At 52.2% G+C, this 22,455-nt stretch overlaps 1 protein-coding gene across 2 annotated transcripts in view; it reads left to right on the top strand.

Annotated features, from left to right (window-relative positions):
• The first annotated feature begins 4,961 nt into the window (after positions 1-4,961).
• Positions 4,962-22,455, top strand: part of RIMS3 (regulating synaptic membrane exocytosis 3) — a 44,346-nt gene continuing 26,852 nt past the window's right edge. For both annotated transcript variants that reach the window (XM_055403070.2, XM_055403069.2), the window contains exons 1-2: positions 4,962-5,251; positions 22,184-22,356. The gene's annotated coding sequence lies outside the window, so the exon portion shown is untranslated. The remainder of the gene's footprint in view (positions 5,252-22,183; positions 22,357-22,455) is intronic.

Here is a 22,455-nt window from a genome sequence, read left to right as displayed (position 1 = left end):
GTCCCTAGACCAAATCAACAGAAAACATGGAAAAGTTCTCAAACTCTTCTGCGCCCAAACTCTAGCTTGGTCCAGTATATTTGTCTGACCTCATCTCCAGCTATTCCAACAGCTCCTCCCCAAAGCCCCAGTCTTCCTTCTCATCAGTTCAGTTCAGTTCAGTCGCTCAGTCATGTCCGACCCTTTGCGACCCCATGAATCACAGCACATCCCTGTCCATCACCAACTCCTGGAGTTCACTCAAACCCATGTCCATTGGGTCGGTGATGCCATCCAGCCATCTCTTTCTCTGTCGTCCCCTTCTCCTCCCTCCCCCAATCCCTCCCAGCAGCAGAGTCTTTTCCAGTGAGTCAACTCGTCGCATGAGGTGGCCAAAGTATTGGAGTTTCAGCTTTAGCATCAGTCCTTCCAATGAACACCCAGGATTGATCTCCTTTAGAATGGACTGGCTGGATCTCCTTGCAGTCCAAGGGACTCTCAAGAGTCTTCTCCAGCACCACAGTTCAAAAGCATCAATTCTTCGGCGATCAGCTTTCTTCACAGTCCAACTCTCACATCCATACATGACCACAGGAAAAACCATAGCCTTGACTAGACGGACCTTTGTTGGCAAAGTAATGTCTCTGCTTTTTAATATGCTATCTAGGTTGGTCATAACTTTCCTTCCAAGGAGTAAGCATCTTTTAATTTCATGGCTGCAATCAGCATCCACAGTGATTTTGGAGCCCCAAAAAATAAAGTCTCACACTGTTTCCACTGTTGCCCCATCTATTTCCCATGAAGTGATAGGACCAGATGCCATGATCTTTGCTTTCTGAATGTTGAGCTTCAAGCCAACCTTTTCACTCTCTTCTTTCACTTTCATCAAGAGGCTTGTAAGTTCTGTTCCACTCCTTCACCCCTCCTTGAAACTCGACAGGATCCAGCTTCAAGGACATCTCTGGGATCCCTCCCCACTCCCTCCACCCCTTCCTGGGATTAACATGTTCTCTGTTTCCAGGATTGATTAAGTCAGAAATGTTGCTCTGCCTGTCTCTCCTAACGGCTGTTTTTCCTCAATTCTAAATTGCCAGCACCTGGGATAAGGCCAGGATCAAGGTTAATTTAAAAAAACAAAACAAAACAACGTTGTTTTATTGGTTTCTCCAAGGGCTTGGCTTTCTTGCATTAAAAGTAGGGCCAGGAGTCAGACCTTGAATCCTGATGGCACCGCTAAGAGTCTGGACAAGTCACTTCTTTCAAATTCTATTTCCTCATCTGTCAAACGGAGATGATAATACAGTGGATCCACCTGGAAGAGTTGTTTTAAGGGTCAAAGGAAATAGTCTATGTTAAGTGTTTAGCACAAGGCCTGGAACATTATTAGCTTCCTCAAAAATTTAACTCTTATTTACATTAAGAAAAAGTCTTCCTGCCTTAACTCCGGGAAACGGCATAAGCGGAATGGAAGGTTGCAGTTCCTGCTATGGCCACACGAGGGAAATGGTGAGCAGCCTTGGCACAGAGTGGCTCCGCTGTGCTAAGGCACCTGCTGTGGACCCAGATGGCCAGGCTGGGATTTCCGGGGCTTCCCGGCCCCTGAACAGGTGGGCCCTGGCCAGGGTGCCGTGGGAGGAGCTTTCGCGATGTACTCTGCCTTGACTGTCACTGCCACGTCCGTCCCTTCTGCTCATGCCCTTCGCAGCTTGGGGGAAAGGCTGTGAGGCCTGAGGGGCAAGAGAAGAGGGCAACTGGAATGCAGCCCTTCCAGTTTGTCTTCTAAGTCTATCAAACTTGAATATGATCACACTTCTCTATAGAAGTTTTTATAGTTTTATAATTTTTATAGTCAAATTTATCAATGTTTTCCCTTTGGCGTACAGGTTTCATCATGCTTAGAAAAATCTTTTCCATTCCATCCCCCCAGATTGTGAAAACATTCACTTATTTTTCTTCTGGTACATTATGGCATATTATTTAAATATGGGCTCCACCTGGAGTTTATACCCATGTAGGGTAAGAACACAGCTTTCTCTTATGTTCCCAAATAACTTGCTTGCTAGTCCACCTATTTGTTAAAAGGCCTATCCTGAATTTCACCACATTTACCTGAAGCACTGCCTCCGTCCTCACGGAATTCCCCCGTGTGGGTGCCCGTTTCTGCTCTCCATTTTGTCTCACTGATTCCTCTAGGGATGCGTCAATACCACACTGCTTTGAATACCGTGGCTTTAGAATATGGTTTTTGTTTTATTTATTTTTGGCTCTGCTGGGTCTTTGTGGCTGCTCATGCTTTTCTCTAGTTGCAGGGAGCAGCGGCTACTCTCTAGTTGCAGTGTGAAGGCCTCTCATTGTGGTGGCTTCTCTGGTTTTGGAGCATGGGCTCCAGGGTGAGCGAGCTTCAGAAGTTGCGGCACATAGGCTCAGCAGTTGTGGCTCCCAGGGTCTAGAGCACAGGTTTAATAGTTGTTGTGCTTGGGCCTAGTTGATCCACAGCATGTGGGGTCTTCCCAGACCAGGGATCGAACCCATGTCTCTTGTATAGGAAGGTGGATTCTTTACCACTGAGTCACCAGGGAAGCCCTTTGAATATGTTTTAGTATCAGGTAAGGTGCAGGAGATCAATCCTGGGTGTTCATTGGAAGGACTGATGCTAAAGCTGAAACTCCAATACTTTGGCCACCTCATGCGACGAGTCGACTCACTGGAAAAGACTCTGATGCTGGGAAGGATTGGGGGCGGGAGGAGACGGGGACGACAGAGAATGAGATGGCTGGATGGCATCACCGAACTGATGGACATGAATTTGAGTGAACTCCGGGAGTTGGTGATGGACAGGGAGCCCTGGCATACTGCAATTCATGGAGTCGCAAAGAGTCGGACACGACTGAGTGACTGAACTGAACTGAAGGTGCAGGAATTCCCTGGAGGGCCAGTGGTTATGACTGGGCACTTTCACTGCTGAGCATGGCTTCAATCCCCAGTCCAGGAAGTAAGACCCCACCAGCTGAGCTATGCGGAGGGTGGGGGGGGAATCAGGTAAAGCAAATCCCTTTTCATTCCTTTATTCTGGCTTTATTTTTTTTGTCCCAGCATGTTTATTCTCCCATGTGCACTTAAGGATCAACCTCTATCCCTCCCTCTACCCCCTGCCCAATCCTTCTGGAAGTCATTATGGAGCTTTGAAGTCCCTGAAATTATGTAAGAAGTGTACATCTGCACATTTCTCCAGAGGGAGTGTCCAAGTTTTCATCAGATGTGCAAAGGGACCTCAGTTCCCAAGGGAGCCACTGGTTTACACGGCTTTGTGATGGGGCACATGGGAGGAGCACAGAGCAATCTGGATTCCTTCCATCTCTTCCACATCTTCACAGACTCTGCTCTCCCTGTCCTTCACCTCCACCATCCCCAGGAGGGTTGTTTTTATTAAATAATCCCAGTCATTTCCCTCCCCCTCCCCCTTCACCTTTCCATTCCCCAGTCACATTGTAATCCATGCCCTCAGCAGGGGGACTACTTGCTTTGCCTACCTTCAGGGAACAGTTGCTGCTGCTGCTGCTGCCAAGTCGCTTCAGTCATGTCCAACTCTGTGCGACCCCATAGACGACAGCCCTCTAGGCTCCTCTGTCCCTGGGATTCTCCAGGCAAGAACACTGGAGTGGGTTGCCATTTCCTTCTCCAATGCATGAAAGTGAAAAGTGAAAGTGAAGCCACTTAGTCGTGCCCGACTTGTAGCGACCCCATGGACTGCAGCCTACCAGGCTCCTCCGTCCATGGGATTTTCCAGTTAGGAAGGCAAATAGTAATAATACTGGCGCCTCTGTAAGTCAGTGAATTTAGAACCCTGGAGCCCAAAAGTGGAATTGACCAGCTAAGCAACGTTAGGCACAGGAAGATGGGACAGGCACCACTCCAGGACAGACTGTATACAGCGTCCTTGAATCCCAGTGCTTGGGGAGCCCACTTGGAAGCTCCAGTTAGGCAGAGAGCAAAGTCCTAGGGCAGGGTTTTTCAGCTTTGGCATTAGTGACATTTGGGGGTGTCCTGTGCATTGGTTGGGGCTTCCCTGGTGGCTCATATGGTAAAGTGTCTGCCTGCAATGAGGGAGACCTGGTTTCAATCCCTAGATCGGGAAGATCCCCTGGAGAAGGCAATGGCAACCCACTCCAGTACTCTTGCCTGGAAAATTCCGTGGATGGAGGAGCCTGGTAGGCTGCAGTCCATGGGTTTGCAAAGAGTCGGACACGACTGAGCGACTTCACTTCACTTGTGCATTGGTAGATGTCTTGCAGCAGCCTTCATTTCTTCTCACTAGATGCCAGTAGCAATCTCAGACGTGAAAACCAAAGATGTCTCCAGACACTCTGGAATTGGGGGAGCAGAACTCCCCTAAGTTGGAAACCACTGCTCTAGAAGAAGAGGAGAGTGGAGGGTCTCAGGGCAGGACACTACTCTCTTACCCTCTGTCTGAAAGGAACATCGTAAAGTCTTTTTCTTCATAGCAGGCACTTGGGCAAGCCTTCTCTCCTCTTTGGGCTTCAGGTTTTGCCTCTGTAAACTGGATTTGAAGCTTGTAGGTCATTTCCCCCTTCTCTCACCATCTGACATTCCTGGATCTGGTCCACAGTGTGACAGGGGTATCTTGGTGCCAGTAAGGTCCTGGGAGATCCTCAGAGAGAATGAAGATGAGAAAGGACAGAAAGACGTAGAGGTGGGGGCGGGTGGGAGACAAGCATTAGCAGGAGCATTCTGGAGAAAAGTAGAGGCTTGGAGTGTCCTCTGACCCCGCCCCTTCGAGGCCTTATTAGCGTAGATGGCCCCCAACCGGGCAAACCGAGTCTCTCCAGATTCCCTTAGGCCCCGCCCACCATCATAAGCCCTGCCCCACCGGCCCCACCCCTTCCAAAGGCCCCACCCGCCCCCCGAGGCCCCGCCCCCATCAGGCCCCGCCTCCCTCTTTGCCTCCCGCCAGCCGGGGCTTGGGCTTTGCACCCGGCGGCGGCTGAGAACCGTGGGGGCTGCGGAGCCGGCAGCGCAGGCGGGCGGAGCGGAGGTGCCCGGCCCAGTGGCGGGCGATGCCCCCGTGAGCCTCTCTCGCCGCCCCTCCCCGCCCCGCGCCCCTGCCCCTCGGAGTCCGCCGCGCGCCTGGGACCGGGCCGCGCCTACCGCCGGGTCCGCGGGGCGGGGTCCCGGGGCAGCACCTGCCCCGCCTTGCGGAGTCGCCTGGGCCAGCCGAGACCCCTCCCTGTCTGGACCCCGGCCCCACCTCCGGGTAAGTCGATAGGCCTTGCTTGCCGAGGAATGGATGTGGGGAGGGGATGGCGGAGGTCCGGGGGACCACGGGGCGGGGGAAGGGTCTGTGATGGTGAGGCACCACGTAGGGACCTAAGTGTTCAGGGTCTAGGGCGGCGGGTTCGGGGAGGATGACAGTGTCTGTGATGACTCGGGTGGGGGCTAAGGTTTGAGAAAGGAACATTAGGTGTTTGGAGAAGCCCGGAAAATGGAGTAGAGGGCCCCGGAGTCTTGAGTTCTTTGCTGATGCCCAGAGCACCTGGGCCCCTGCTCCTCAACAGCATTGCCTCCCATGGCATTTTTGGAAAGTGCTTAAAATCTATCCTGGAAAGGGAGCTGGCAGGCAGCCTGCCTTTCTTTTTGCTGCCTGTGCCCTGGTTGAGAAGCTGGCCACTCTTTCCTCCAATGAGACATAATGGTGGTGCCCAGAGGACCCTCCACCCCCGCCCCATATAAAGAAAAAGGGTAATGCCCACTCCAGCCCTAGGGTGGGGAGAGGGGACTCCTGGGAAGCCAGGAAAGGCAGTTGGTTAATCCATGGTGGGGAATCCAGGGTTCAAGGAGGCTTGGCAAGACCCTTGGTGCACAAACTGGGCATTCTCTCATTCAAGAGGAGGGTGTTTTCACCTTCTGGCCCCACGATGCCTGGACTCATGCCCATATTACCTTCTTTGGACAGCCAATCCTGAGAAGGAGGTTTCTTCCCAGTACCTTGGGCCTGGAAACCCAGGGAAGGCCCATAGCCTCCGTGGTCCTGGTTGGGGAGAGCAATGCCGTATCAAGGCCAGAGAACAGGGGCGCTGGCTGCCCTGCCACCTGGGGGCTCTCTAGATGTGGCCCTTTGTGGCTGGTGGCCCTGGATGAAGATAACTGTCCAGTTCCAGCCTCAGGGGTGTGGTCTGGAGGGAGAGAGGAAGACTGCCACCCCTTCAGTCCAGTCTTCTGCTCATGATGACTTAAGTCTGGGGTCCTTGAATTTGGGGCCTCAAGTGGTGGGCCAAGGGCCTTTCTGGGCCAGGTCTGGTCACCAAGGGGTTAACTAACCAGCCCCACCGTTGCTGTCAGCCACCAATTAGTCTGTCATCAGGCAGCTGCCAACTATCCCTGGGGACATGTGGGCAGCCTAATGGGGCATTCTCCTGTGGAGGTGAGGTGGGGGGAAGGGGTCTGTGAAACCTGTGCACAGCCCAAGCTCTGTGCCCTTCAGAGCCTGTTTAGGGCCCACAGACCCCTTCCCCGCCCTCTGTCCCACTGCCTGGCTTAGAAACCGCCAGCCCTGGGGTTCCATACATACCCGACCCTCTGCAGGGACGAAGCCCAGAGTCAGGCAAACTTGGCTTCCAACCCAGGCTCTGCCACTTTCTGGCTATGCGCTATTGAGGAAATCACTTCTCTCTGAGCCTCCTTCAGTAAAACATACCCACCTTCTAGATCTACTGGGAGGAGAAAATGAAATGGTGGATTTGAGCCGCTTAGCACAGAGGCTGGCACTCAGGGGACCTCAGTAGGTAACTGCTGAACTCCTGAGCAAGCCCAGGGCCAAGGACCCATTGGGACAGGCAGACAGGAGCCCAGGGCTGAGGACTCAGCAGGGACCAAGATCCCATCCCTTGGGGCGTGAGGTCTCAGTGGGCCAGGCACTGTCTCTGCCTGAACTCTACTCTTTCCCTCCCTCCTTGCCCACAGACACTTCTGGTTCTCTGTACATAATTGGATTTTACTGTGTGGAGCCCGGGGCTGAGCTGTTCCCTTCTGGGCGTGCCCTGTCCCTAACCAGGTGCTAAGCTCTGTGGTGTCTGTCAGGGGTCTGGGTGATGCCTGCAGCTACAACAGCAGCTGGCCCTTTAAGGAGGGAAGAAAACAATTATCTGGCCTGGGCATTGCATCAGCTGGATGCTGGAGGGTCCCTGGGGAGGAGGGGGCAGGCTGGTGGTTGATTTCATTAGTGCCATGTGAGAACTCTCACCCGGGTCTGTCCCACTCCCAGGTTGCAGCCTTGTCTGCCCTGGGCAGCAGCCGAAACCCAGCCCCATTGACTCCCCCAGCCCCCACCCCCACCCCCACCCCAGGAGAACCACCTTGGAGGACTTTGTATATACCCAAGACAGGCAGGGGGAGGTAGGGAAGTGTCTTCCACACTGGCCTTTTTGCTGACTTGGGGTGCAAGAATGCTTCCTTGCTGACAGTTAGGGATCTCTCCCCTTCTACTGTTTGGCTGACTTGGGGCGTGATTCTCCCCCACTGGCATCTTGTTAACTCAGGGGAGGGGTGCCTTCTGCACTGGCTTCTCACTGACAGTGGAGCTATCTCCTGCCCTGGTGTTTTGCTGACCTGACAAAGGAGCTATGCTACCCAGGCTGTGTGTGAACTGAGGCCATGAGTTGGAAACAGTTGCTCTCTGGTTGGAGGTGAGCTGCCTGGGAACAGTGAGTCACAGAGGCAGAGAGGACTTCAGGTTCTCGGGCACCAGAGACCTGGGTTCAGGACCCACATCCTCCACTTCAGCCTCTGTTACACTTCAGGACTCAGACATCTCTGGAAAATAGGAATCCTTTACACCCATTCTGCCCCACCCCATCTGGAAGATGCTTGGTGGATTCAGTGTAACTGGATGAACAGCCCCTAGGCCAGGACTGACGGACGGAGGGTGCAGGCTATGTGATGATTCTCTTGCCTTTGTAAATTTGGGCTCCTCACACCTTGAGTTCAGGATGCCTGGACAAGAAAAGGAGAGTTGGGGAGGCGTGGGGGGAAGGGGAGAAAGAGTACAGGGCCCTTCTGCATCTGTCGCAGGACACCTGATGCACTAAGTTCTGTGTGTCAGGCAGCTCCTGCCTCCATGGAGTGGGCGTTCTAGCCGGGAGATGGCCCAGAGCAGGTAATAACACATGTGACATGTGTTGGAAAAAAGGAGATGCAGGGAGGCTAGCATGACAAGGAGTCGAGGAGGCAGAGGAGGAGGGAACTGGGTGTGCTAAGGCCTTGATGTTGCGGAAACAGGCCTGGCATGGTGGGGAGGGCAGCAGAGGGGAGGAGGGGGAGGGAGGGGATAGGAGTCAGCACCGGCAGGCCAGACCTCCTGGTCTGTCCAGCAGGACACTAAAGACTCGGGAATTACCCTGAAGCCGATGGCAGCCTCTAAAGATTCTGAAGCAGAAAGGGCAGGGTCTAATTTCCAGAGTGTGTGGGCTGGGGTCTGTGGCCCTCAGGCAGAGCCTTCTCAGGGGTGACCTTCTGCCCTCTCATTCCCCTTCCCTGTGCAGCAGCCTGGGTGCCCAGGGAGCAGGTTGTTTATGTGACGCCGTTCCTGGGGGAAGGAGGCCAGTCCCACTCCCTTCAGCTCCCTCTCTCTGGGCTTTGTTGACGAAGTTTATCTCTTGGGCCCTTGTTCGCCCAACCTCCCTGGGGAACCAGAGCGTAAGAGGCAGGGCTTTGGCACCAGGCAGGCGTATATTCACATCCCAGCTCTGCAGTTCATGGGGGTGGGGAACCTCTGGGGAGGCACACCTGTCTCTGATCTTCAGTATCCTCGGCTATGTTGATGTTATGTGTCCATAGGAAGGATAAAATGAAATTCCAGATGGAAATCACAAAACCCTATGCAATGTCAGTTGGCATTTTAACTCTCTTGCGTTGAGGCTGACCCTGAATCCAGGCCGGGCCCTGGGCTGGCAGGGGGTGGGGGCAGGGCTGGATCCACTAGGCTGTGGTTGCACCGAGCAACCTGTGCCTGGAAGGACCCCACACTTCATTTAATGTTTGGCTGTCACCATCTTGCAATTCTTAATAATTTTGAACAAGTGGTCTTGCTTTTTCATTTAGCACTGGGCCCTGCATATTATATGGCCCCACAAACTCGGTTGGAATAGGAAGAGGCAGGGAGCAACGCAGACTGCAAATAGTCCCTGGAGGTGCCAGGTGGAGGGCATGACTAACTGTCCCTCGGTGGGCGGGATGTTAATAATAGAAACATTTATTTAGTGCTTACTGTGTGCTAGGTTCTCTGCTAAGCACTCGACATCTTCATCTTCAAACAGCCCTATGAAACAGGTAGGAAGATTATTGCCATTGTACAGATGGTAAGAGTGAGAGTCAGCTTCTTGGCCAAAGTCACACACCCATCAAGTGACAGAGCTGGGGTTCCAGCCCCAGGTTGTCAGATGGGAGAGCACATGCCTGGACCAGGGAAGTCTTCTCCAGGATGAGCCAGGTCTGCAGGGTAACTTGGAGTTTGCCGAGAAGGAAGGAAGGGCTATGTGGGGAAGGGAGGGCTATCTCAGCTGGGAAGTGCCTGTGCCCAGAAGTGATACTTGGCCAGGAGAGATGGAACTGAAGCCAGATGCCTCCCAGGGTTGAAAGGTGGCCTTTGGATTTCACGGTTCTGATTTTCCAAGCTCAGAGCTTCTGGTGCCTCTGCTCCCAAGCCCTGCTGTGACCACGATTCCTTATAGCTGTCCTGTACCGCCCACTCTTCCCCCACTTCCGGGTAATCTCCTTGACTTGACTTTATTCTCTTCTGGGCTCAAGACCTGACTGACTACTTCATGGACCACATTTAGATGTCTCACCATCAGTCTCAGGTGGAAACTTGGGCCCCAGCTCCTCCCGCTGGCACCTGCTCTGCCTCGTGTCCCCAGCTTGTCTCTGCCACCACCAGCCACCCACTTGCTCAAGCTGGAAAGCTGGAAGTCCTCCTGGACACCTCCCTCTCCTTCACCCCCACATTCCACAGCCAGTCCTTAGCAAGTGCTGCTGGTTCTCCTGACTCCCTCCCCATTCCGTCATCTTTCTCTCTGTCCACTGCCCCGCTCCAGCCCAGCCTCAGCTCTCAACCTGAACCACAGTGACGGCCTCCTAAACTGGTCTCCTGTTCTTGCCCGGCTTCATTTCATGTTTCACACTGTAGTCAGAGTGATCTTCTAAAGATAAACATTTGATTGTGTCATTTCCCTGCTTAAGACCCTTCCAAGATTTCTTGGAATAAAAGCCAGACTGATGTAGTCTGCAAGGCCCTGTGGGATCTGGTCCTTGCCTACCTTTTTGGATTGTCTGTACCATTCGCCCTCTCCCTCAGCTGTTGTCCTCTCATTCTGGAGTGCCCTCTCCCTCCTTATCTATCTCCTTCAGATAGGTACCAGCTCGAACATCATTTCTGCCGAGAAGCCTAAACCAGAAACTAAACATCAGCCCCCTCATAGGACACTGTACTTCTTCACGACACTCATCACGCCTGACCTGCTTTTCCTCGTCCCTCTTTCTCGCTAGACCATGGACTTTGTGGGATCAGGAATCTAGTTTTGCCTGGTCCTTGCGCATAGTAGGTAAACAGTGAGTTGTTCTATGAATGAAAGGATTAGATGAATCGTTGCTGCAGCATCCTAACTGGCCTCTCTGCCTCCAGGCTTGCCTTCTCCAGGCCTTTCTCTGTCCAACCCCAGAGCGATCTTCCCAAAACACAGAAGTGACCCTGTCACCCCCTGCTACTTAAAATACTTCAATAGCTCCCCATTGAGGGCAGGAAGTGCTTCGGCTTTTTAGCATGGGATTCAAAGCCCTTTATGATCTGTACCCCCTCCAGCCTCATCTCCCCTTTTTCCCCCTCCCCGCACTTTGAACTCCTGGTCCTCTAACAAATCAGGCTGTTTTGTGCCTCTGTGCCTCTGCCCATGTAGTTCCCTCTGCCCAGAATGCCTCCCAACCTCTGCTTTGTCTCCCTGGAGAACATCCTTCATTCTTCAAAATCAAGCTTAGCTGCCTTTTTTGCTGTGAAGCCTCCGAGGAACCCTCCCGGCCCTTCCTGAGCCAAGTCCCCCACCCCCACCCCAACCCTCAGTCATATCTGCACAGAGTCTACATCTTTTCTTCCTTGTCTCCTGTGAAACTGAGCTCTTCCGATGCAGGCATAGTGACTGTTCATCTTTGTGCCTCCGGTTTCCAGCTTCTCCCCTGTCCTTAATTAGGTCTTTGCTTATATACAGAAACCCACTCAAACCAGCCTCAGTAATAAAGAAGAGTTTCTTATAAAGACACAAGGGAACTAAGGAATAGGAAAATCATTAGCTTCTAGAAGATGAGACCTGTTGGCCAAGAGAAATTGAAGCAACTGATTTCTGTGCCTTGTTGAATGCCTTCACCTTTCTCTCTTCACCTACTGGGTTTTCTCTGCTTTTCCAGACATGGGGCCACCTATAGTTCCTGTATTTCATCCCTCAGTTCCAGCTACATTCAGAGATAGAACCCAGGGCTTGGCAGATCCAAGTCCAGACTCCCAGGAGAGGATCTGATTGGCTCTGGGGAGGTCAGGTGCCCACCTTGGTCCAATCAACTGCAGCCTGCAGGGAAGGATCACAAAGTCAGACATTCAGACACGGCTCTTGTTTGGCAGTTATCTGGACAAGTACTTCAAGAGACATCCGCTATAATCCTTACAGTGCCAGGTGGGCCTGGCCCCAGCCTTCTATCTGGTGGCACCTGGAGAAAACAGACCAAGCATTTTGACTGTAAGGGAAGTCTTTTCCTGGGGCGGCAGCAGTACCCAGGGCAGGAACTGAAGAATCTGTCAAATGTCATTCAGCGGCCCGAACAGAGAGTTAGGGAGGTGAGACCCTGATTTTCTCACTTCTCCTTAGGGTAGAGAGAGAGGCTTGAGAAGGGCATGAGCAGTCAGGACAGTTCTCTCTGCCAGAATCGTATTCATCTCCTAGAATTCAACTCATTTCCTCCCCTCAGTGAAGCACCATGCATGCCTTCATTTCTCCCCATCAGGCATTCTTTACCTGTATTATTTCTAGTCTTCTACTTCCCTGGTAATAAGCAGTTTTTTGAGTGCTTACCCTGTACCAGACTCTATAAACATGCATTATTATTATTTAAAATTCTTTTAAAATTATTCTGGCTGTGCTGGGTCTCTGTTGCTGTTCGGGCTTTTCTCTAGTTGCAGCGAGCTGGAACTACTCTCCAGTTGCTGTGCATGGGCTTCTCATTGCAGCGACTTCTCTTATTGCAGATCATGGGCTGTAGGGTGCAAGGGCTTCAGTAGCTGGGGCGTGTGGCTCGGTAGTTGAGGTGCCTGGGCTCTAGAGCACAGACGTATTGTGGCTCATGGACTTAGTTGCTCTTGGGCATGTGGGATCAAACTCCCTAGTGTCTCCTGCCTTGGCAGGTAGATTCTTTACCACTGAGCCACCAAGGAAGCCCCCACATGTATTATTTCATTTAATCCTCACAACGTATAAGATAGATACTATTATTATTCACATTTTATTTTTAAAAAATATTTATTTAGCTGATCCAGGTCTTTGTTGTGGTATGCAGGATCTTCTGTGTTTGTTGCATCTTTTGGGATCTTTAGTTGCAGCCTGTGGGATCTAGTTCCCTGACCAGAATCGAACCCAGACCCCCTAAAATTGGGAGCACAGAGTCTTAGCCATGGACCACCAGGAAAGTCTTTGTTATCCCCATTTTAAAGACAAGGAAACTGAGGTTCAGAGAAGTGACATTTATAGGCTCGGGACAGACAGCAGTGTGTGACTCCCAAGGAAAAGTTCTTAACCTTAGCTCCTTACTCACTTGCCCCTTTGCCTTTCAGGATCGTTTAGGCCTCACAGGCAGACACCAGGTTACCGTGTCTGCTCCCTACTGCCCAGCGTGGGGCCAGCTCAGAGCAAGGGCTCTCAACTGTGGGGTGGAAGGATGCAGGCAGGGTATGAAAAGCATCTGCCTGGGAGTTGAGGGGCTCCTCTCTGTGGACCTACCCCATGTAGCTGTGTGGTTCTGGGAGTCTTTTAACCTTTCAGAACCTCATTTTCTCATTCAGAAATGGGCACGGTCATCCCTGCCAGTGAGGCTTGTATTAGATAGTAGGTGTAAGGACGATTCGTAAATAGGAGAGAACCTAGCAATTTTTAAGGATTGTTATTACCAGAATGGAATGTGGCAACAGGGCGCCAGCTGGCCTCTGCGCCATCCAAGCTTCTGCAGGAGGCAGGCAGGCCTAGAGCTTCCTTCCCAACATGGGCCTGCTACCATCAGAGAGAACTGAGATGACTTTCAGTGGCTCATAGACGTGTTACTGCCCGCCCTTGGCTCACATACTGAGAAAATTGGTTCCCTTTCAACCCTATCAAGTCCACAGTTGTCCCATAAAGAAAGTGCCATGGCGATGTGTCTTTAACAACTTTCCAACACTTGCTGCCCTCCCCTTTAAACAGAGATATTGGGGATTCCCTGGCAGTCCAGAGCTTAGGACTTGGCCCTTTCCCTGCAGGAATCTGGGTTTGATCCCTGGCTGGGGAACCAAGATCCCGCAAACTATGTGGCATAGTAAAATAACAAACAAAAAACCCTGCAGACATCTTGACGGCAGCTCTGTGTAGCTAAATTTTAATAATATATCTTTGTTTTCACTGTACTTATTTCACTGTCATTTTCTATTTATTAAAATTGGTATTGGCTTTCCATATAGTCATGCAAAATTTCTATTTAAAATAAATGCATTTAAGTTAATAGTGTCAATTTCAAGAAAGTAAATAATGAGCCATACGGGGGTGTGGAGATTTGGCATAAATCACTGAGGGACACACAGTGTTATGTAGACAGTGCAAGACTGGGAAGTTGTCCAGAGACATCAAGTATGTGGACCTGGATAATCTTTAAGCTCCCTTCCATCTGCCTGAAGAATTTGGGAGTGTCTTGTACTGTGCCAGCCTACTCCCTTCTCCTCACACCGTGCCCTGGTATGGAGTGCTTTCAGAGAATCCTGCCATGATTGTTGTGTAGATAGAAGAACGTGGGCCACTGTCCTCCACCTTGCTTGAGAGGGGGACTCTTGGAGTTGGGGTGTCTGGATGGGTGTCCCTCGCCTCTGAGCAGGACTTAGGAAACTCCTGGGGGGAGCAGGACCTGCAGACTCCACAGTCCGCCCGATCTCCGTGCACAAGACGGGCCTCAAGTCCTCCCAGAGGGCTGGAGTCCCAGACAGCGCTGAGGCCGTGGGGGCCGCGGGTGAGGGTGAGGCTGTCCCCAAAGCTTAGGGCCCAGCCACAGCAAAGCCAGGAAGCTTTGGGGTCTCGAAGGCCCTGCTCTGCTTTCTGTCCCCTTTCCCACCTCTTTGTGCCGCTGAACTCCTGCCCCTGGGGATTGGACAGTGACCTTGCGGGCCCCTCAGAGGACACAGAGGATGGATCCTTAGGGCTCAAGACCAGGGCCAGGTGGGCAGGAGGGAAGTCCCACCTGCTGCCCCCCCACTCTCATGCTCACTGTGGGAGGGCTGGCCTGCCCTCCAGGAGGGTGGGGGGCCTGGGTAGTGTGGGGCATGTGCTTGTGTATCCACGGCAAATGTCTAAGGGTCTCTGTGAAGGCATATATTTTGTGTGTGTGTTTGAGGGAGAGTTTGTATGTATGAGTGCATGGTGAATGGACCTCTGAGTGATAGTCGGAGGGTCTCTGTGGGGAGGCTCTGTGCGTTGTGTGAGTGTGCGTGTGAATGGCAGGGTGTCTTCTGTGTGATGTGCTTGTGGGTCTGTGGTGAATGTGTCTGTGTGTAGTGTGTGTCTGTGAGGCATCTGGTGTGTGTGTGTGTGTGCTGTGTGTCTAGGTTGCTTGCGTGCAGGGTGTGGTGTGTGCCTGTTGTTTTGTGTATGTCCTAATCTTTGTAGAGTGCATGTCTGGCTGTGTGGTGTGTCTGCGTGGCTGCGTGCAAGCATGTGGCATGCACTTGCGGCTTTGTGCCTCAGAGAGGGTGCGGGGCGGGGTTGCGGGGCCGGGAGGCGGAGGACTTTGAAAGCGGTGTCTGTCTGGGCTGGGGCCGCGAGGATTGCTGGCTTCCCTGGGAGGGTCCCTAGGGCAGGAGGCGGGCGCAGGCGGCGCCTTCCGGCTCAGAGCGGGCCTGGTAACCGGAGCCCCTTACTCTGTGAAATATTGATCCGACCTAGCCGTGGCCCTGACCAAATAGGGCCAGGCGAGCAGGGAGCGCGCGATGGGGGCGGGTGGGGGGTGGGCGGGAGTGGCGGCGCTGTCCGTGGTGCTGCCGCGTCCCTGGCGGGGGCGTCAGCTCTAAGACTAAAGCAGGGCTGAGAGAGGGAGAGATTTCTGTATCCACCCACATCCTTAGCGGGGCTTCTGCTTCTGAGGCTGAGCTAGTCTGTCGCTATCACCTGTCAGTTCCACCACCCCTTCTAGGAAGGGAGGACATGGACCAAATGAATATTTGGGGGGATCCAGCACTGTGAAGAGAGCTGAGCGCCGAAGAACTGATGCTTTTGAACTGTGGTGCTGGAGAAGACTCTTGAGAGTCCCTTGGACTGCAAGGAGATCCAACCAGTCCATCCTAAAGGAGATCAATCCTGGGTGTTCATTGGAAGGACTGATGCTGAAGCTGAAACTCCAATACTTTGGCCACCTCATGCGACGAGTTGACTCACTGGAAAAGACTCTGATGCTGGGAAGGATTGGGGGAGGGAGGAGAAGGGGACGACAGAGAATGAGATGGCTGGATGGCATCACCGAATTGATGGACATGAGTTTGAGTGAACTCCGGGAGTTGGTGATGGACAGGGAGGCCTGGCGTGCTGTGATTCATGGGGTCGCAAAGAGTCGGACACGACTGAGCGACTGAACTGAACTGAACTGAGCAGCAGCAGCAGCAGTATCCCCCAGGGCTAAGGTTTGCCTGGGACAGTCTTAACTTACTGTAGTGTGATTGTTAGTAGTGTTTCTGTTCACTCTTAGAAAGAGTCCTAATTGTATGATAAATTATGCTACCCAGCAACAGACTTTGCTCCAAAGACCTCTTCCCCCAGTTGTCTGCTCTGCCCCTGGGCGTTCTGTAGTCGGTGGATGTGCAGGGGTTGTGGGTTGGGGATACTATCGTTCTTGTGCATGGGCTGAGCTGGAATAAGGGCTTGGGAGCCTCAGGCCCCTTGGCAACCTGCTGCAACCCAGACCTTCCCCAGGGAATCCAGCTCCCTTCTCCACTAGTTCAAATTCTGCTTTCCATTCAAGCTGTGCTCTTGCTCTGGGCTTCCCTTGCCCTCCTGCATCCTGAGCTACACAGGCCTCTCCTTGGTCTCCATGTCAGGGTGTGGTCAGGTCTTCAGATTGGTCATCCTTGTACTTGGGACATTTTCTCTGAGTTCTCCTACCCTGACTTGCTGACTTTCCCTCCTTCAGTGGATTTCGTTTTCCTCCTCCCCCTAACTGGGCATTACCTCTCACTCTTTCCTTACCCTCCTCTGGGCATTCTCCTTCCTTTCCACACCCCACTTTTCCCTCTGGGGTACACACCCACATCCTGCCCACCCACTGTGCTCTCCTAAACTCCAGGGAATCTGCTTACCTGCCCAATACCTCCATGGGGGAATTGCAAAATATCTCAGACTCATCATATCCGAAATGGGCACTCATGTTTCCTTTAAGCCAGCTTTTCCCTCCAGGACCACATGCTCTGCTGGCGGCACCTGTCAGCCCCCACCCTTCCTGTAAATCACGTTGGATTCTGTTTTTTCCCCTTCCCCTGACTTTGTCCCATCACCAGCTCCAGGCAGTCCCCCAAGGCCTTCCGCGACTCCTGCACCCCTTTTCTCTTTCCACCAACACTGTCTGAAGCAGTGCGGTCCTTCTTATGTGCCTCCTGACTGCTCTTCCAGCTGTCAGGCTTTCTTCTGATTCTGCCCTGTGTCCGATTGATCTCTGTAAAATGTTACATCTAAGCCATGTCAGATTTCACTCCCTTCAGGATTAAAGCCAACCTTCTCAGCCCTGCATTCAGAGCCCTTTCTGGGCTGTTCCCAGCCTACGTTCCCAGCCCTCTCTTCTGCAGCTGCACCCACCTCCTGCTTCAACTGCACTGCTCTGTTCACCAGCCTCTGAACATCCCATTCCTCCTCTGGTCCTTCCCAGCTAGTTTCCACCTCTTTCCTCTCCACATTGCACCTGTCTCTTGAGGTGTTCTGCAGTGAATTGATCCCTGATGCCTGCTGTGGTCTTCCCATCCTAAAGAGTTCACTCTTTCTGCAGAGCAGCCAGGGTATTTTTATCTTTACCTCTTGATGCTTTGGGTGGTCCTCCAACTAACTTCGTGCTATCACCTGAGAGCTTGCTTGAAATGCAAACACTGAAGCTCCACCTTCCTGTGACCCCTGGAATGAGACTCTGTGTTTCAACCTGGTTCCCAGCTGATTTCTGTGTGCACTTAAGCTTGAGAAGCTCTGGACTGGTGTGTCCACTGAGGGCAGCATCTTGCTTCTGTTTGGGAGTGGCCTTCAGCCCCAGGGTGTTTTCCAGTGGGATGCTTAAGGACCAAGTCTCGCCACCCCTGTCGGGCAATAGCGGCCACATCCGGCCACGAACTGTGAGAGGAGCTGGGTGATGGAGATGGCCAGGAAGCATGTGCACTCTGCCTGGATGTTTTCCCCTGAAATCTATGTCCAGCAAGGCCCCAGAGCTCAAGCTGTAAATCTGACTCCAGAAGGCACTCCTGTGACATGAGAAGAAATCAATTAATCAATAAAAAGACAGTTATCAAGAGACCAGAACTTTTCCCTGTTCACAACACAAACACTGGTGGAAATGTCTGTTATTTTAATGTATGTTTTGAAACTAAAATACGTATTTTCACTTTTTCTTTATGAGGGCATTAATATGGTTTCTAAAATAGTAGCTCTAGAAAACACAATATGTCACATGAAGAAAATAAAAATGACTCACAATTCTACTATCCAGCTATAAATACCATTTTTTATGTTAATACTTATTTTAGGTCACCGTGCATTCATTCAACAAATATTTACAGAGTCCTACTGTGTGCCAGGTACTGGGGGATTCTGGATGCAGAAGATGGCATGGTTTCTCTTTCTAAGCAACACACAGCTGGGGCAGGGGGTGGGGGTGGCAGGCATGGTGTGGGAGGCAGGCACTGAACAAGATAAGACAAGCAGTGTATTCATTTCCTAGGACCAGCTGTAACAAAGTGCCACAGAGCAGGTGGCCTAAAACAACAGAAATTTATTGTGTCACAGCTCTGGAGGCTGGAAATCTAAAATCAAGGTGTCAGCAGGGTTGGTTCCTTCAGAGGCAGGCTGTCCCATGGCTCTCTCCTGGCTTTTGGTGACAGCTGGCAATGCTTGGTATTCCTTGGCCTGTTGCTCTGTCACCCTAGTCTCTGCCTTCATCATTACATGGATTCTTTCTGTGGTCTATCTCTGTCTTCCCATAGCCATATTCTTATATGTCCTTCTAGATCAGGGACCCACCCTTCTTCAGGATGACCTCGTTTGGCTAACCACATCTGCCATCTGCAGCAACTCTATTTCCAACAAGGTCTGAGATACCAGGGGTTAGGGCTTTAAACTTATCATTTTTAGAGGGTGGGGGGAAACAGAATTCAACCCATAACAGGCAAAGACAGTATAGGGTCTGGGGGAGCACGACAGGGGGTCTAACCTTGTCTGGAAAGGGTCTCCCAGGATGTGACATCCAGTCAGGGACTGAGCGCTGAGGAGGGCTTAGCCAGCAAAGGTTAGGGTTAGAAGTGGGGCTGAGCCAGCAAAGGTGGTGTGACAGGCCGATGCCAGGTCGTCAGAACACAAGGGTGGGGACAGGCTGGAGAAGAGCATTCCAGGCTGACAGGAGGCAAAATGGTCCTTTTGAGGAATAAAAAGAATGCCAGTGTGGCTGGAATACAGAGGAAGGGCAGGAGTCCAAGATGACCTGGGTCACTTCTCTTGTGGGCCTTGTGAGGGGTTTTCACTTTCTCCTGAAGGAAATGGGGAGCCGCAGGAGGCTGTCATGCAGGAGTGATTCATACTACCTTGTGAGCCGTCTCCTCACAAGACTAAGCTGTCTGGAGCCAAGTTGTTCCTCTGTGAACCCAGTTCTGAAGGAAGATATGTGGCCATGTCCTCAGGAGCCCCCTGGCTTAGAGAAGACACAGGCAGCCCCGTCTGAGGAAGGGAGACCTGGCTGTGCCCCCAGCAGCCCCCAGCCCAAGTAGGGAAGACCAGCCTTACCCTCAGGAACCTTGTCCTGAACAGGAGACCGGGCTTGCTCAGCTCTGGGTCTGTCTCACCCTGGGTGTCCGGGAGTCTTTGGAGTCTGGAGGACACAGGTTGGGTCCAGACACCCAACCCCCTGCCCTGCTCTGAGGACTGTGTCTGAGAATGGGTCCAGGGCAAATGCGTGAACCATGTGGGCCCATGAGGCCAAAAGCCCCGAGGCTGGGGGAGACCTGAGTCTTGCAGGCGCCAGGTGCTTAGCACCCTGCTCTGCCCAGGCGATGTCTGGCTGTGGCCTTTGTATCAGGATGCAGACTCAACTCCTCCTTTACCACACCCTCAGAGGCCATACCTTTACTTCATGTGACGGGAGAGGGCCCCCCAGCCCAAAGCTGCTTGTCCCTCCTTGTCTTGGCTAGGTGGTCCAGACTGGGTGGAGGAGAAGTGGGTCAGCTCTGTAGCCATGGTGACAGCAGCTGCCCCCTGCCAGCCTTCTCATCTCCTTGACACAAACCTCACGATGAGATCCTTTGTCCGGCCTGTGGGGATGGGGGCCAGGAGGGTGAGATTGGGGGCCAGAGCATGTATGAATGTGTGTGTGTGTGTGTGTGCGCGCGCGCGTGTGCAGGCTCACACAAGTGTCTGCTCAGAGCTAGTGTGTATGTCTGGCCAAGGGAACCCATAGATCCAGGTAGGACACTTCCTACTTCCCTGCCCACTGAAGGGATGAGGTTCATCCTGCCTCTCTGAGCTGGGCAGGAGCCAGGGGAAGGGATGTGTGTGTGTGTGTGTGTGTGTGTGTGTGTGTGGGTATCTGCCGGTGGCTGTCAGTGTAGCTGCTTCTGTGTGCGTTGGTGTGGTTGAGTATCTTAGGTGTGTGTGTGTGTGTGTGTGTGTGTGTGTGTGCATGCGCATGTCTGTGTACACAGGTGAGTGTGTCTTTAAATGAATATAATTTATATGGGTCTGTATGCTGTGTAGTCACACATTTGAAATTCTGTGCTCTGTGTCTCTCCCTGTTATGCCTAGTGTGTGTGCAAACCCGGTTTGGAGCAGATAAAAGATCAGGAGAGGAGCTGGCAGAGTGCTCCCTACTCAGGCTGGTGTCCTCCCTGGGCCCAGCTCACCCTCCCCAACCATGCACCAGCTCTGTCACCCACCTTTTTCACCCTGGGGGAAAGTGAAGGCTAGAAATGAGGGACCTCCCCCTTCTGCAGATACAGGTTTAAAAAAATCAGTTTTACGTCATGAACTGGTTATCATTAGTTGGTAAGGCTGTACCGTGTTAAGAGGGATTCTGAGGTTAAATCTGGCTTCTGACAAGGGGACAGATTGGCCTGAGTGGTGTGGTGGGCAAGCCCTAGTGCTGGATCAAGGTTGAGGCAGGGGCCTTAAACCTAACATCCAGTATCCGTTCAGGGGCCAGGAGCCGAGATGCTGGCAGGGAAGATCACAGCATCACATGCTAGCTCCCACCTCAACTGAGAAGTGCAGGGACCCAGGTCTCACATTTATGCTAGACTCTGGGTGGAAGCACCCAGGGTTGCAGTGGGAGGTGGTCCTGTTGGTCTTGGAGCCTTCCCATGAAGTGGTTGTACCTGGTGTTCAATCCAGACCAATAAGCACCAACACCTATGGAGTCCTTTACTGTTTACAAAGGCACATTATGCAAAATAATCCTATGATGGCCCAGCTGAGTATGTAGCATGTACCAATCCTTATTTTAGCAATACTTATATTTCATCTAAGAATCCTAAAGCAGGCATTATTATCTGCACTTCAGAGAGGAAGAACTGTAGGCTCAGGGAAATTGCCCTGCGTCATACAGCTTGTAAGTGACAGATCTAGGTTTTGAACTAAGTCTGCCTCCAAAGCCTGTGCTTTTTTTTTGGCTGCACAGCATTGCAGCATTGGGAATCTTAGCTCTCTGACCAGGGATTGAATCCACTTCTCCCCCACAGTGGAAGCACAGAGTCTTAACCACTGGACCACCAGGCAAGTCTCAAAGCCTTTGCTTTTAATCACTGTGCTGAGACTTCCCTGGTAGCTCAGTGGTGAAGAACCCACCTCCCAACACGGGAGACATGGGTTCCATCCCTGGTCTGGGAAGATCTCACGTGCCACCGACCAGCTGAGCCCCTGCACCGCAACTATTGAGCCTGTGCTCCAGAGCCTGGGAACCACAACTGCTGAAGCCCAAGCACCCTGGAGTCTGTGCTCCATAAGGGAAGCTACCACCATGACAGAGTAGCCCCTGCTTGCTACAACCGGAGAAAAGCCTGTGCAGCACCTGAGACCCAGCACAGCCAATAAATAGATAAATATATATATATAAGAACTTTGCTTTAAAAAAGCAAATCACTGTACTTTCTTGCTCATTAACTCATCTGGTCTCCAGTCCAGCCCAGAGAGCTGGGCTGGGTCCAGGTGGCCAGTAAACTTCATTTTATAGAAGAGGAGATGGAGGTTCAGAGAAGCTGAATGACCTGCTCAGGGTCATACACTGGGGGCAGGAGCTGGAGCTGGGAGTTGGGCCTCTGCCCTCCAGCACCCTCTCCCCAGTACACACACTCCTGACTGTTGGTTGTGTCACAGAGCGTCTGGGGAGGGGCACAGACCCTATCAGTCAGGGGGAAGACAAAGGGAGAATAGGATCTAGAATTCGTTAGCATTTGGACCTGGAGGAGTCCCTTGGCATTAGCACCAGCAATTTACCATTGAGGTCCCTAAAAGGCAGGTTAGGGGACCCAGGAGTTTGTACAGTTTTAAAAGAGGAAAGAGCATCAAAGATTTTGAATGATTGGCTCAAGTACACACAACTATCTCCAAAGTCTACCTGTTTTACTCCATAGGCTACTGGAAGCCCTGGAAGACAGGTGTCCTCTCCAACCCTTCCTCTAAGCTCTCCTTTTTTCTTCCAGACTCTCATCACATCACCTCCTCCTGGAAGCTACTTTGACTGTCTTCACCTCCTTTCTTGAAAACTGGTATCTCAGAAGTCAACACAACACTTGTGTAAATGCCCTAGGGCTGCGCTGTTGGGAGGGGCACGCCCCCCTGTGATGGGAACACTACACTTGGGTTCATCAGTTCGGTAAGTTGGGATTTTCTTTAAGGTGGGAGGGGAGGAGGAAACACCTGACAGGTGGTACAGGACCTGGGAGTTAGGAGTCCTGGGTTAGAGCTCTGGGTT

This window comes from Moschus berezovskii, chromosome 4 (genome assembly GCF_049115385.1).
Source record: "Moschus berezovskii isolate FMDL1 chromosome 4, NW_MosBer_1.0, whole genome shotgun sequence".
NCBI classification, from domain to species: domain Eukaryota; kingdom Metazoa; phylum Chordata; class Mammalia; order Artiodactyla; family Moschidae; genus Moschus; species Moschus berezovskii.
The sequence above is the reverse complement of the archived record's forward strand: the minus strand, read 5'-3'. Positions and strand labels throughout refer to the sequence as shown.